This window comes from Phalacrocorax aristotelis, chromosome 13, assembly GCF_949628215.1.
Source record: "Phalacrocorax aristotelis chromosome 13, bGulAri2.1, whole genome shotgun sequence".
Taxonomy (NCBI): domain Eukaryota; kingdom Metazoa; phylum Chordata; class Aves; order Suliformes; family Phalacrocoracidae; genus Phalacrocorax; species Phalacrocorax aristotelis.
Window position 1 is genome coordinate 17,708,249 of NC_134288.1, and position 13,588 is coordinate 17,721,836.

The 13,588-nt window shown below is 42.6% G+C and overlaps 1 protein-coding gene across 9 annotated transcripts in view; it reads right to left on the reverse strand.

Annotated features, from left to right (window-relative positions):
- BCAS4 (breast carcinoma amplified sequence 4) overlaps positions 1-13,588 on the reverse strand; it is a 66,496-nt gene that overhangs the window by 50,998 nt on the left and 1,910 nt on the right. Inside the window, exons 2-6 of one of the 9 annotated variants that reach the window (XR_012662942.1) lie at positions 12,730-12,819; positions 11,851-12,076; positions 10,191-10,289; positions 9,542-9,734; positions 942-1,042 (exon numbers count right to left, since the gene is read on the reverse strand). The exons of 3 other annotated variants lie outside the window; for them this stretch is intronic. The gene's annotated coding sequence lies outside the window, so the exon portion shown is untranslated. Of the gene's footprint in view, positions 1-941; positions 1,043-7,483; positions 7,541-9,541; positions 9,735-10,190; positions 10,290-11,151; positions 12,820-13,588 lie in introns of those variants that run through there. 5 more of the 9 variants (XR_012662940.1, XR_012662941.1, XR_012662943.1 and 2 more) reach the window with 5 other exon arrangements.

Below are 13,588 nucleotides of genomic sequence, written 5' to 3' on the forward strand. Positions count from 1 at the left end.
AACAAGTTAACAACTGAGTCCCACTTTTGTTCTAAAACGACTTGCCTCAATTTCCGGTCCGAAGCTTTCTCCTGGTGCTAATGCCATAAAATATAAAGTGGTTTGATAAGTCTGTTATCAAACGTAGGTGTAAAAATGCAAACTACAAATAATTAATTGCACTTAAAGAAAACTGGCTGAAAGCTAAGTCAATGGTCCTGTCTGTCCCAGAGTAACAAACCTCACCAGAAGGTATCACTTTGTACAGGTCTAGCGCCTGGAGCTTAAGCACTGCCTGTCTGGATTTAATGCCACAAACACTTGGTTTCTTTCACTTTGAGTCAGCTAAAACTGATTTTAAACACTACACAACTTATGTCGTCATGTTTTCATTATATTCCTCCCAAAGGCAAACTTGCCCTCAGTTGACACAAATTTTAATATACAGCTTACTAAATATGTTGAGGGCATCGTCTTAGTGAGTCATACTGGCTTCCCTCATTCAGGCTACAATAAACACCAACACAGACGCGACAGAAGATGGAAGCTGAGAAATTTCTCCAATACTATGTAAGATGATCACCAACAACTTAAAATGGGTATGCCTAGCACTGGATGCGAGACCTGAATTTTTACAGTTATAAATGGTTTCATAGGTACTCCTTCAAGTCACAGAACAAATTAACATTATTAGCATTATTATTAGCATCAATCAAAACCACAACTAATGCTTTTAACCTACCATTAGGAATTGCAGAATCCACAGCAATTAATTACTTGGTGATGTTCTAAAACCATAAACACTTACGTGTGCTGAACCTTGGGTAAACATATTGATTTAAAAACAAACACAAGACAATAGAGAGCCATAACCATCTGAGAGCTCCACTGAAACACCTGGGCAGCTAAGCTATAAAACACATAAAAAGAAGGATGTACATTTTCTAATGCAATGAACAAACCTCTAATTTATCAACTTTGGCATAGATGTGGTTCATTTCCATCACCTCGTCTTTATTCAGTGAATGGTCTTGTCCAGGATCTGTGATGTATCACTTCTAATCTGCACGAAAAAAAGTATCTCACATGAGGATGAATCCTGAAGATCCACACTATGCTATTTTTTCATGTCACTTTTTTTCACATGAATATTTGAGAAAACATCTATTCAGAAAAGATATCACCAGGGCCCTTCTGCAGTATATTATCAAGTAGAAATTGGGAAAATAACTTTTTCAAGTAATGCACGAGACAATCAAAAAACCAATAGTAGATGATAGGACTCCCACATCAAAACTGTAGCCAGACCCTTCCCCCTTCTCCCCAAATCTCCACACTACTCCTCCCAAGAGACCACATACTTTCTGTTATGACATACTATAGAGTTGAGGGGTAATAATGGATTTAAAATGAAAACTGCCTCTATACCATCCTCCATGATTTGATTTTATTGGGGATGAGCTAACTCACACTGCTTACCAATCAGTTTTTGGGAAGAGTCGGATCTTTGAGAACACCACTGCTAGTACCTGGCCTTCAACAGGGGCTCAGCACTAGAGTTCACCAAAGAGTGAGAATCTTCACACAACGTTATATCACAGGCACCTCAGAGGAAGCTTCTGCTCCTTAGTCCCCGCCAGTTGCCACAAGAGTTAAGTGCCCTAACACAGGAAAGATTTTGTTGTTGTTAGCTATTACAACCAAGCTTGGTTCTGATATCCATACGAGAGCCTGAACCTTACCTGAAATCCTGCGGAGTGTTGTGTTAGCAAGAATCACCCTGTGTCCCACATAAACAACTGCCAGTGCTTTGTGAGGCGGCAGTAAAACACCCATCCAAGCAGAGCACTATTGCTAATGGAACCTACAGCCAAAACCGATGCATAGGGCAAGAACTGGGAAGAGCTCTCTAAAGGGAAAGATAAAAGCAAAAGCAAGAGAACCTCCACTAAAACACCCAACAGGCATTCTAATTTGCAAAGCAGAGCAGTAACACACTGACAAGGGAAGTAAGAGATGCAGCTGAGCCCACTTTTATACAAGTTTTCTTTCTCAGCTGCAATGGAGTATAGGACGTCTTGGTTCACTTCCAGATTAAAACTGTCCTGCCTACAATTTTAATAGACTTAAAGAATACAGAGGCACAAGGATCCCTTCAAAAGAGATTTTTGTCCCAAAGACTGAGCTAGATGACAATCTTCCTTCAAATTCATAGGAAAGAGTAAGGATCTTTTAGCTAGAACGGTGAGAATTTGGAGTTGGGCTAATACTGCAGGGAATTTTCTAGGCATTTTGAGACTTAATCCAGAATCTCAAATAAAGCATAAATGCCTGCTGGAAGTAATTTAGTCCATGGACCATGCATTATAAACTCTAACAGGTACTTAGACATTTTACTGATGATCATATGACTCATTTGTGTGGGTTTTTTTAAGAAGTTGTGTTTTTAAAAGCTGAGAATAGACAAAGCTATATACATATAAAATGACTCATAGTAAGATTTTATGGTGTTTTTATTATCAGAATGAGTCTATGCAGACCAAGTGCTTTTACAGTGCTATAAGTGTTCTGTAATAGGAGATCAAACAGACATACCAAAAAGTAGTAGCTTTCTGTGGTAAATAAACCAACAGTATCTCCTGTATTACTGCTCTCAGTACTACATCCACCAAATATATATACACGGACACCTCCCCCAGCAGTGACGTAACTGTGCACACAGGCACACTCTGTTATCTTTACAGTATGTGCATTATACCTCACAGAAAGTGAGCACAGACACTCTGGCAGGATCCCTGTGAACGGAATCAGACTTATATTTTCTAATATTAAATAAAAATGCGGAATGAATACATAATGAAGCAGCCAAAGCAGAATTCCAGGTTTGTTCTATTTGTTCTATCCAATGGGAGGCAAAACACCCCATCCTCTATCATAAAGCACATGTGAAAAATATATTGGTGATCTGTCTGAGGTGAGGTTTGTACTCAGGTAAATGACATTAGATTAAAATTTGAGCCTGAACTTTCCAAAGATAAGGTAACAAACTCGTTTGCTAATGTTGATCTCAGAAAGGACTAGGGAAAAGCCACTCTAACAGCTAAATGCTAGGTAACTACTGTAAACAAAAACACACTTTGGGACGCAGCCAGAAAGAGGGAGATGATGTACAGACCCAATACTATCAACACGAGGTCAGAGCAGACATGGAATAAATCTAAACCATCTTTCTTTGAGGGAAAAAGCAAACAACCAATTCAAGACACAGGAGAGCTGATTTTCCAGCAAGCAGCCTGTGATGAAAGGAAATGATATGCAAATATGATTCAAGAAGAGTCATTCTGCAGCAGTCTGCAGAACCACAGCGACAGAAGAGTTCAAGAGGAGTCAGCACATGACAAAGGGAAACGATTCTCTTGGTACAGCAACCTCTCATGAGCCAGAGAAAGCAGGACTGGTGTGAAACCCCACATCATAAAACAAGATTTATTTCCCCTTGTGCAATGTATTTTACTTTATCTTACTGAAGATGTAGGCGAGTGCTCAGCACAAACACCAGAGTGCAGCAGTCCATGGGAAAAAAAAACTGTATTCCTCTTGCTAGGTTTTACTATGCTAATTGGAGGAGGGAAGGTATGATTCAGCTTTGCCTTCTAATGCAAGTCAGCAAGCCTAAGCCCAAGGAGGTAGCAAACCAACAGCACCAAAGTCAGTTAGGAGACAGTACAACCAGAGTACGAATGACGAATTGGAACACAAACCAGGAACGCACATTGCATGCAGGGCAGTGAGACCCGATCCTTGCATACACTGCAGTTCAAGCTGTATCAGTTCAACGAGCACAGATTCTTGTTATTTTGTATTTTATCAAAGCTGATATTTTTTCAGGAAAAGAAAAAAAAAAGTTGTGGGAGCCAAAAGTCAAAGATACTGTGCAAACTCTAGTTGTCACAGGGACTTTTCTGAAAGGATCTCTCTATATTTTTTTTTTGTCTTTGATCCCATATGCTAACACAGAGTAACATAAAAGGATCACAACTAAAAGTAACCACTGTAAACTGAACAGCTCAGTGGTGAGAAAAGAGAAAACTGAGGTTGGTGTGTTCCTGAGAAGTTAGCAAACCCTAGCCACAGCAAACCAAACAAAACAACCTCTTCCTCTCCTCTCCCCAGTGATGATACCAGGTTTCACACCTACGGCCTCAGGGAGGAGGTTCCCAAACTGTAAGTCCGTGAGACAAAGATAAGCAGGTAGCAGCTGGTCTGTGGAACCATAACAAAACAATATTTACAAATAAATCATTTCCCTGGGGCAAGTTCTGCAAGAAGGCTCAATGGTTTAAGAACCACTAACCTGTGGTTTTATAAACTGGTGAGCATGCTGGAGGATCAACATATATATTTAAAAAAAAAAAAAGGGGGGGAGTATCAAACATAAGCAGAGATCTTGTATCTATCCATACATCCTCTTCAAGGAAGTAGTGAATTCTCCCACGTAACTAGACCAGCTGTGCATCTCTGACTAGATATACTTTTCAGTCATGCTTTAAGACATACAAGAAGCACAAAGAATTGTATATAAAAAGGTAACCAACAATGACCCATGGAAACAATGTAAGAACAGCATATACAAGAGTCTGGTTAATACAATGGATTTTTTTTGTTTTTGTGTCACTGGTTCAAGTCACAATTTGATAATTATACTTGAGAGGCTCTGCAGCCACTTAAAATACATTAATTTACTTCGTTGAAGTCAGTGCCTTAAGGAAGACATCACAAAAAGTTAAATAACTGGCACTAAAATTTTTCTAGCATAATCTTGTCATTGCAAGATGCTCCTTGCATGGCGTGAGCCATGCTGAACTCTATTCACATAGGCACTGTAAAGACCCTCCCGTACAGGTGTCCATTTTAAGTGCTGTGCCTAGCCAGGTACGACAGCATGACACTGGAAATAGCATTTTGTCTTCCTAGCACTGAGGATCCAGGTTTTTCCTCACTGCAACATTCAAATGTATGCATCAAGAGTACTTGTAAGTGAAAAGCAGCAGCACACTCAAAGGAGAAAAGCCAAATCCCGCGATGTGAATACTTTACTGACTGTCCAAATAAAAAAAGGGAAGATTCCCCTTGCCTTTTGTTGGCATAGACAAAAGACCAAATTATTGCTGGGCACAGAAGCTGGAATCAGTTCAAATACTACATTACATTTATCAGATTCCCAGATACCACTTGACATGCTGCTGAAAGGAACCTTACATTGTAGGCACTGGATAGAAAGGCACAGAATCAGCACGCTGACTGCAGTGCTTTGATGTTCCCAGATAAGGTCAATAATCTGCATACTAGGGAATTATTCACAGCCTGCAGGTTGTGGAAAAATGTTTTCAGGGCAATGCAAAGATAGTATATTGAAACTAGGTTAGTGGTTTTTGTAGAAAAGGTTGGCAAGAGAGGAAGTCTCACAAGAGGTTTAAAAGCTCACTGGATCCATGTGAACAAGCTAACCATCCTCCCTACATTGGAGCCAAAAATGTAAGGTGCACGCTCGATTGATGGGAAAAAGCACATGGTACATACAGAATCTTAGCGTAAGCTCCCAAACAGAAGAATTGAGTGAATGAACTTAATAGTAAATCAGACAGAATACAATCAGCAGTGAAGAACTATTGATTCAAACCACTTGCTTTGAGAAGGTGATATTGTATCACTGAAGCAATCACCACCTTTCAGGAACGAACTCAAAGGATTTTTTGGCCTGAGAAACCAATCTCTTGTATTCTACATTTTGCACAGACTAAATGGGCCGTACTAGAGAATCTAAAGCTGTCAAAGGTAAGCCAAGATGTATCAAAAAATAGACTGCATGCTCTGAGGTTCACATGCTCTTTTACAGCTATTTTTGTCAAAAGCTGAATGGAAAAAGAACTGCTTAAACAGCCACTAATACTGAACCATTCTTACAAGGAAGCTATTTCTCCCCTTAAGCCCCCTACTAACCATGCAAGACTTTGATGAGCCAAGCTTTTGTTTCCTTCCACTCTATGTCACTTCCTTCCGGAAACAATGATGCCTCCTTTCCATAAGGCAAGACATGCCAACAACAAAACCAAAAGCCTCTGACAAAGTCAATAAAGGATTAATAACTGGCTATATTACTGACTGATTTGCCTAGCACAAGGATGGCGGCATCACTTCTCTCGAGCAGAATTCACATCCAAGGTGCAGGAAAGATCAGTCCCGTAACCAAACAATAATAACCATTAGCTAGCTAACGATTTTTTTGCATGAACTGTGACAGAAATGTTGATTTGAGCTTTTAGTGGGTTCTTGCAGACCTCACCAGACTGCTATGGGGCCACCTCTGACTGATGAGCTCTGTCCTTGAGAGTAAGCACAACACTTCTCCAAACAACCCTGGGATACATGAACAGAAAAGTGGAAAGATGCTTAGAAGACAATATTGGCATTTGTTGTGTAAGCAGAAGACAACATGCAGGAAGGTCAGCACACCAATATCTTCCATTTGCACTAAAGCTGGCAAGAATAAAGCCAGGAAATTGCTTTTCAACTGCCTAAGAAACACTGGCCACATAATTTTATTATCTGTACCACTTTATCCTATCCCTCTCCATTTCTCTCTGCAATTCCTAAGAATCACCCAGCAAAACTACTTGTAAGCAACAAGTCCCTGAGAATATGTTGGCTGGTCGCTTCTTGCCATTAGGCGTGCATTCAGTACAATTAGCCAGCACTGCATTCGCCAGTGACACGTCTGTTACACAAGATGCTTGAAGACAGAAGGAAAATGTTGTGGTAAGTGCTAACAGAAGACAAGATGGTCTGTGCATCAATGATTACACGAGGAAGTCTCTCTAGCTAGACTTGGTCCATGCTATCTGAACTAGCATGCTGTGAAACACTCAGGAAGGGTTCCTCTACCTAATTTTACATCTTTTAGTCTAAGGAAGGAAAGAAAATTGGCAGCAAAAATCACGTTCATTATTTTTACATGAACACCATAACCCAAACAGGCATCACCGCTTTATGCAGAAAGCCTGAGGTAAGCTAAACAGTAGCACATACCTCTTGCTCTAAATGGTTCATCCCAAACAATTAGGCACTGACAATAGTGAAGATAACTGGTGCATTACAAACGTTGCATAGCGCATCAGTCACAACCCCATCATCTACTAGTACTCCCCACTCAGTCACTCCACCGTATCAACTTCTGTCGTGTATTCTGATTGCAGGCTCTTAGTGGACGCAACTAGCTTGTGCATCTAGCACGGGCGGCCTTAATTCCTCGCCGGTGCCCGTGAATGTCACTGTATCGCACAAGATCTCTGCATCGGCCAGCCTAGCGCCACTGCCTCAGACCGGCCCAGCTGCTGTAGCACCGGAGCAGCCTCCTCGGAGGGTTTCGTAACGCGACCAAGGTAACGGAAAGGGCATGGGAAAACGCAGGTCAGTTCATTTTCTAGAACGTACCACCGAAACCCACCTCCGGCGGCTCCCCGACCGGCGAACCGGGAGGGCACAGCACCCGCTCCCCGAGGGGAGGGGAGAGGAGGAGAGCGAGCTGGGTCCGCTCCCCCGCTCGCCCTCCCAACGGTGGGGCGGGGCCCGAGGGGCGGGGCCGGCGGGACTGCGCGCGCCCTGGCGCCACCTGGCGGGCGCGGCGCCCCGCTGCGCGCGCAGCGCCGCATCCCTTCCCGCGGCGGCGGCGCTGCCAAGATGGCGGCGGGGCTTCGGGGAGGCGGCGGGACCCCGCGCGGCTCCCGCGGCCGCTCCCCGCCTCGCCCCCTCTGCCGCCCCACCGGCGGGCCCGAGCCGGCGCTGGGGGTGGTTTAGGCAACCACCAACTCCAACGGCTCAAAAACCAGACGCACAGAGCTCATTGTACTGAGAAACGTGAGAGCCAGGGGCTCTGGAGGCGCCCCTCACCCAGCCCCGGAGGCCACCCGTCGGCCAAGGATGGCTGTCCCGGCAGCCACCACGCGCGTGCCTCCCGAGACCTAGGCCTCACAGCAGCCTTCTGCCACCGGGCCTCTAAACCCATAAAGCCAACGTGTGTTTCAGGAAGAGTTCCTCACCAAGCACCTCACTCAAGTTCTGAAGCCGAGAAGCTTAAGTAATGCTTGCACTTGGCTGTAACAACAAAGCGTGATTTATAAAGTCAATTTGAAGTTAGAGCCCACATTATGCACTGACAGAAAAAATGGCTAAACCCCCTAAAAACCCAACCCATAAACAAGTACCTAAAATCCAACCAAACCACCGGGACCGTTCTGAAGCAGAAAGAACACCATGAAAGGGAACCAAGAGCTGCTCAGCAGGGCAGCCTTGGACAGCCACGAAAATGTTCCTCCCGCCTCAGGAAGGAGCCCGTACTCAGAGCTCAGGCACGCCTGCGCGCAGAGCCTGCACCCGCGCCGCAGGGGATGCTCGCTTTTAGCTGAAGCTTTAAGACTGTGCTGACAAAATCCCAGTAAATAATTGCAACTACAAGGAAAACCAAGAACAAACCTATTCTGAGCATGCTCTTAAAAACAAATGGAATAGCCAGAGTTCAAATACAGGAAACGGAAATCACTAAAATTAAAAGGTCACCCCAAATCCTGCATTTGCATTGCAATTTCAGTAATTTTTAAAATCCTGAATCTATTCTCCTATCCTAATCACATCTCATATCTCCAAAATCAAAATAATGAACCTGATTAAAACCTTTTTTTTTAAAAAAAAAAAGCCAAACAAAGGGAATTGGGCCCATTTGTTGGGGCTACTTTGCTTAACTGGTCATTGTAAAAACAGAGCAAGGGCACAGGCTGCCTTAGCAGGCCTCTTTATCATTTTTCGTCTGGGCTGTAAGGAATGATCACATTCCTAAATAAAGTTTATTATCCTTTCACCTGGTAATAAAATTAAGGAAACCTGAGTCACCTCTGAAATGTAAATCATAGTTATCAGTCCAACAGTTGGGCTAACACCAGGATTTTTTTTTGCCATTCTTAAATGTGGCCAAGGACCTCCCAAAACAGGTACAATCCCTCGTCTGGGCCAGTGCGGCAAAGGGAGGTGTCATGTGAGGGCATGGGACAGAAGAAAGGGTGTTGGGAGAGGAAGGGGAGGTAAGAAGGCAAAAGCACTTTGCCAGCAAGGGTTAAAGTGGAAAATACCAGACTCCTAATTTAGACTTAAGCAAACGTTAAGAGCAGCACCCCAAAGTCATGCTTTGCGTGGACTGAAGATGGTAACTGCAACTCCTCTTTTACGCTACAAAAGCTGTTCCACAGCAACGGAGCAAACGTCATTCTCTGCAGAGCCTGGGCCAACTTTCCAGCTCAAAGGAGGTGGTGACACCGCTGGAGGTGTGTTTGCAGCCACCTTCTGCAACAGAGCAGATCTGAGGGCACAATTTCAGGTGTGGCGGTGTTCCTGGAGGTAGCTTCTGCACCCACACTACGATGGTGGCAATAGGGAAGGCAAAAGCCTTTTGCCAGAGAACCAGAGAGGAGCAACAGGGAAGCACAAGTTACCCGCAGGGCAACAAAGTACATACGTCATGCTGGAAAGGGCATTCTGAAAAGGCTGCAGGAAGTCATCCGGGGAGCAGTCACACGAACCCAGGAGACCAAATCCACCATGCCAGGGGAGCACGCTATTCTAGGTCTGCAGCCGTGGAAGCTGGGAAAGGACTCGACTCCCAGACGCTTCCAGGACAGTGATTCAGAAACCAGGAAGGACAAATGATGCTATCACAAAAAGGAAAGGAAGAACAACAAAAAAAGCCTTAAGTGCATGGAAGTGGCCATTTTCACAAGGGCAAACATGTACATGCATATGTAGGGCATAATGCAGGCTGAGGACAAACACGCCTTCAGCAGAAGGCAGATACAAGGCCATGTTCTGAGTAGCAGGAACGTGACCCAGCATGGCCCAAAAGCTCTGCAGCTATGTTAGAGCAGCACGGAGCTAAGACTGGTATGTATTGTCTCCCAGAAATTGTTAGCACCTGGCACCTTCATCTGCTTAGTGACTACACCTGGCAGACTCTGCAGGTTATTTCCCAAGATGCTTGTGTCTCACAAACTCTGTGTGAAGTCTTCATGGTGACATAAATGATCACATTATGTTAACTTATTCATAATTTCAAAATTTATATTAATTCAATAATTCATAATTTCATTTATACAAGATTTAAAACCTACCCACAAAAGTATCACTGCCTCTTTTTTCTGTATGTATCTGGACAGAAGAAACCTCGACACATCATACTCCACAGGTTTATCAGGAGGGCTCCACAGATGCTGTAAGTCAATGCACGGATTTCGGTGATGCTGACACGAGTATACAACCCCTAACAACCTGTTCCACGTCTAGCTGAGGTCACGATTTCTGTGTGGAAAAGCTGTTTTGCTTCTGCTGCTCCTTTGCACACTTAAAGGAACAGAATTTCCACAGCTAATTTCTCCTCAGAAAGAAAGAACACTCTTCCTCCCCATTGTATGCAGGCTACCTCTGGGAAGATCACTGCTAACCAACAGAAGAATGAGTTCTTTTCAAACAAGACAGAGTTGCCAGTGATTTCACATTACTGTAGTACATTTAGTTTGTGAAAAACTTCTGAGCATTGAGCCCGAAAGGCAGATTTCTGGAAGTCTTCATGAGGCAGAGAAACATAATTGCTAGCTTTTTTGTTAAGTGTATTTTCCAGCAGAGCAATCTCAGTGGGTGGTGCGAGCATCAGATGGCCCACAGAGCAATTCTATCAAACTCCCGCCATTTCTTGGCAAGTTTGTGCACAGCCAGCTTCACAGGCCTGAAGCCACTAACGTAGCCACATGCTCAGACTAGCACAGTTGGCTTACAGAGATACTCCAAAACTGATATCAAGCATACAGCTTTGAAAAGGCTGCTTAATGGTAGCAATCATTAAATGCACGACTGTAAAGCAGGTGTAAATTCCACTAATTTGGCAGATGATGTATTAAAGAAACATCCATTTAAAGCCATTGCGTTAGCTGTACAGGTTCCTGTCCTGCTCTGACTAAACTTGCAGGCATGTTTCAGGCAGGCTGCTTGCTGGCATTACTAGCCCTTCTAATTTCTACTGTGAGCATCTTGCATTCATAATGTTCATAAAGACTCAAACGTTGGAGTAGCATGTGATAGAGGACAGAAGTGAAGTTTATTGACACCACTAAGTTAATTCAAAACAGATTCACAGATAATCTTTACTCTAAGGAGTATTACATAGCCTGAAACGTAACAGAAGACAACAGCAGTAAAAAACAATAGAAAATAGATGCAGACAAACCACTTAACACCATTTCTTCATGGCATGCTGCTATAAAAGCACGCTAGGCATAAAAAAAAAAGCCAAAATACTACATTTAAAAAGGACTCAACCCCAAATACTTAGCAGTTCCATATGAATTGCAAAAGAGAAAACCAACATTCTAAGGGCTCAATGTATTTAAGACACCTTCAGAAATTGTTAAAGAGGGGCCTGTTGTGAGCTGCAGTATCAACAACCTATTTACCATGATCTGTAACTAAGTACTTGCTAAACAGACCATACAAGCTCCTTCCAGGTGATTACAGAACTCACTGTATATTTATCATTAAGATCTGAAACAAAACCCGCTGAACACAGTTCAAAGTTATGAAATACGGGGTGACAAGTGTTTCTTAGTTCAGACTGTAATTTCACAATCCCTTTAAAATGATATAAGCTGGCACTGGCAATAACAGTAGTCTGCCCTTTTCCATCACTCACTTATGCCCCTAAAGCCAACCCTCGGCATCTGAGAAGAGAGACGCTCACAGTGGAATGGATCAGGAAATTGTTCTGGGTTGAAAACTAACCATTAATTTCTTTGCCATATAATTTTATCTCAGATCAGTTCTTCAACTCAAACGTTACACAGCCATGTGAAGGCTGGCACTGACAAAGAAAACAGGTAGCGAGGGGAAGAGACGCGTCGGGTCTTTCAACAGCAGTGCTAACTTATCATGAAACCTTAGCCAAAGGCACAACGGCGCCACTTCCAGACGGCATTTTAATGTTCCCATATATCCACTCTTGATTCTCCTGTTTATTTATGGAAAGAAAACAAAACAAAATTAAAACCACTACTTCATTGTGTAACTTAGAGGGAAAAAGTACACAGCCTAGCTTTGAGGTTAGCCTTCCTTTCAGACTTTCTTTTATGTAGCATATACTGTACCCATAATAATATCTCTTTCTCACCATTTCCCTTTAAACATCTTTATTCCTGAAACCAATCTCCTCCCTCTTTACTCCAAGCCTGAGATAAGATAAGCTTTTGTAACCCCCTATCGGTCCTCCTTTCGTTTTGCCTCAGCATTATGCTCCTGTTCAACCTTATAACAATTTACCTGCTTTTTGCAGGGATTATTTTTGGGTTTTGATACCAAGCTCTCCCCTTGATGAAAAGATTTGGGTCAGGTATTTTATATCATCAACTCTTCAGGTCTAGGAGATATGAATATAGTGCTCTAAACTTACCACACTTCATTAAACATAACAACACAAAAAAAGAAAATTCAGCACTAAATCTCTTCTACAAAGTTTTCCAGAAAGCCTTCTGCATTTACTCAAGAAGTTAAGCTGCCTTTGCTAGAACCTGAAGTGCTCTCCTAGCATGTCATGAAGATGACAAGGTAGGCATAGAAAACTTTAAAAGAACCAAGCCAGAAACAGAAAACCACACAGCTCTTTACAACATTAGAGACGCCAGCAGGAACACTTCAATATTGCTGAAAATTAACAGGTTCTTCAGTACGATGTCCTCCCATGCCAGCTTCAGAACACTGGAAAAAAAACAAAACCTTACAAAGGGAGAACAATCAGTGTATAAAGGGGAACAAAAAGAGCAGAATGGCAAGTACATTTCAATAGTAAAACTGAAGTCTTTCATAGCTATTTACAGGGTACATTCAAATAAGGCAGAATAATATGTCATGCAGCATATACTTGAAAGCTTTCACTTAGCAAAATCTTCTACTGGACTATACAAATATCTTATTTTGCATTCCTTATTGTCATAGTCTCATTTGCTGCAACTGCTACACAAAATTAAAAATCATAATAAAAATTAGGAGTTACATGCCAGAGGAAATTGCTACTGCTAATTGCAAAATTTAAAAAACGCAAAACTAAGGCAACTCTTTGTGAAAAGGAATTGAAAGCCCTCTTTCTGATTTCCACAACACTGAGCTAGCAAGGCAAGGCCCACAGGAAGAGACACTTAAGAGCATTCCACAAGAGCTGTGATTAATCCGCAAGGAGGAAAATACCTAAATTATGCTGCTGCTTTGAGCAAGTTACCAATATGTACAAGAATCAAGAGAGATCAGTATTAAAACAAGTGTTTCATTTCAGCTAAAGATGCCTGAACGAAACAGAATGACTTGCAAGTAGCAAAGAACACAAGTGGTTTCTGTAGCCCGTGTAAGAACTAACAGGCTTGGCACGCAGTTACAAAATACACTGTCTGCCATACAACACTATACAGGAAACTTGTTTTATTAATAGGTAGGTCTTCTTTATTCAACACCAGTATGAGTGGCACCTGATAAA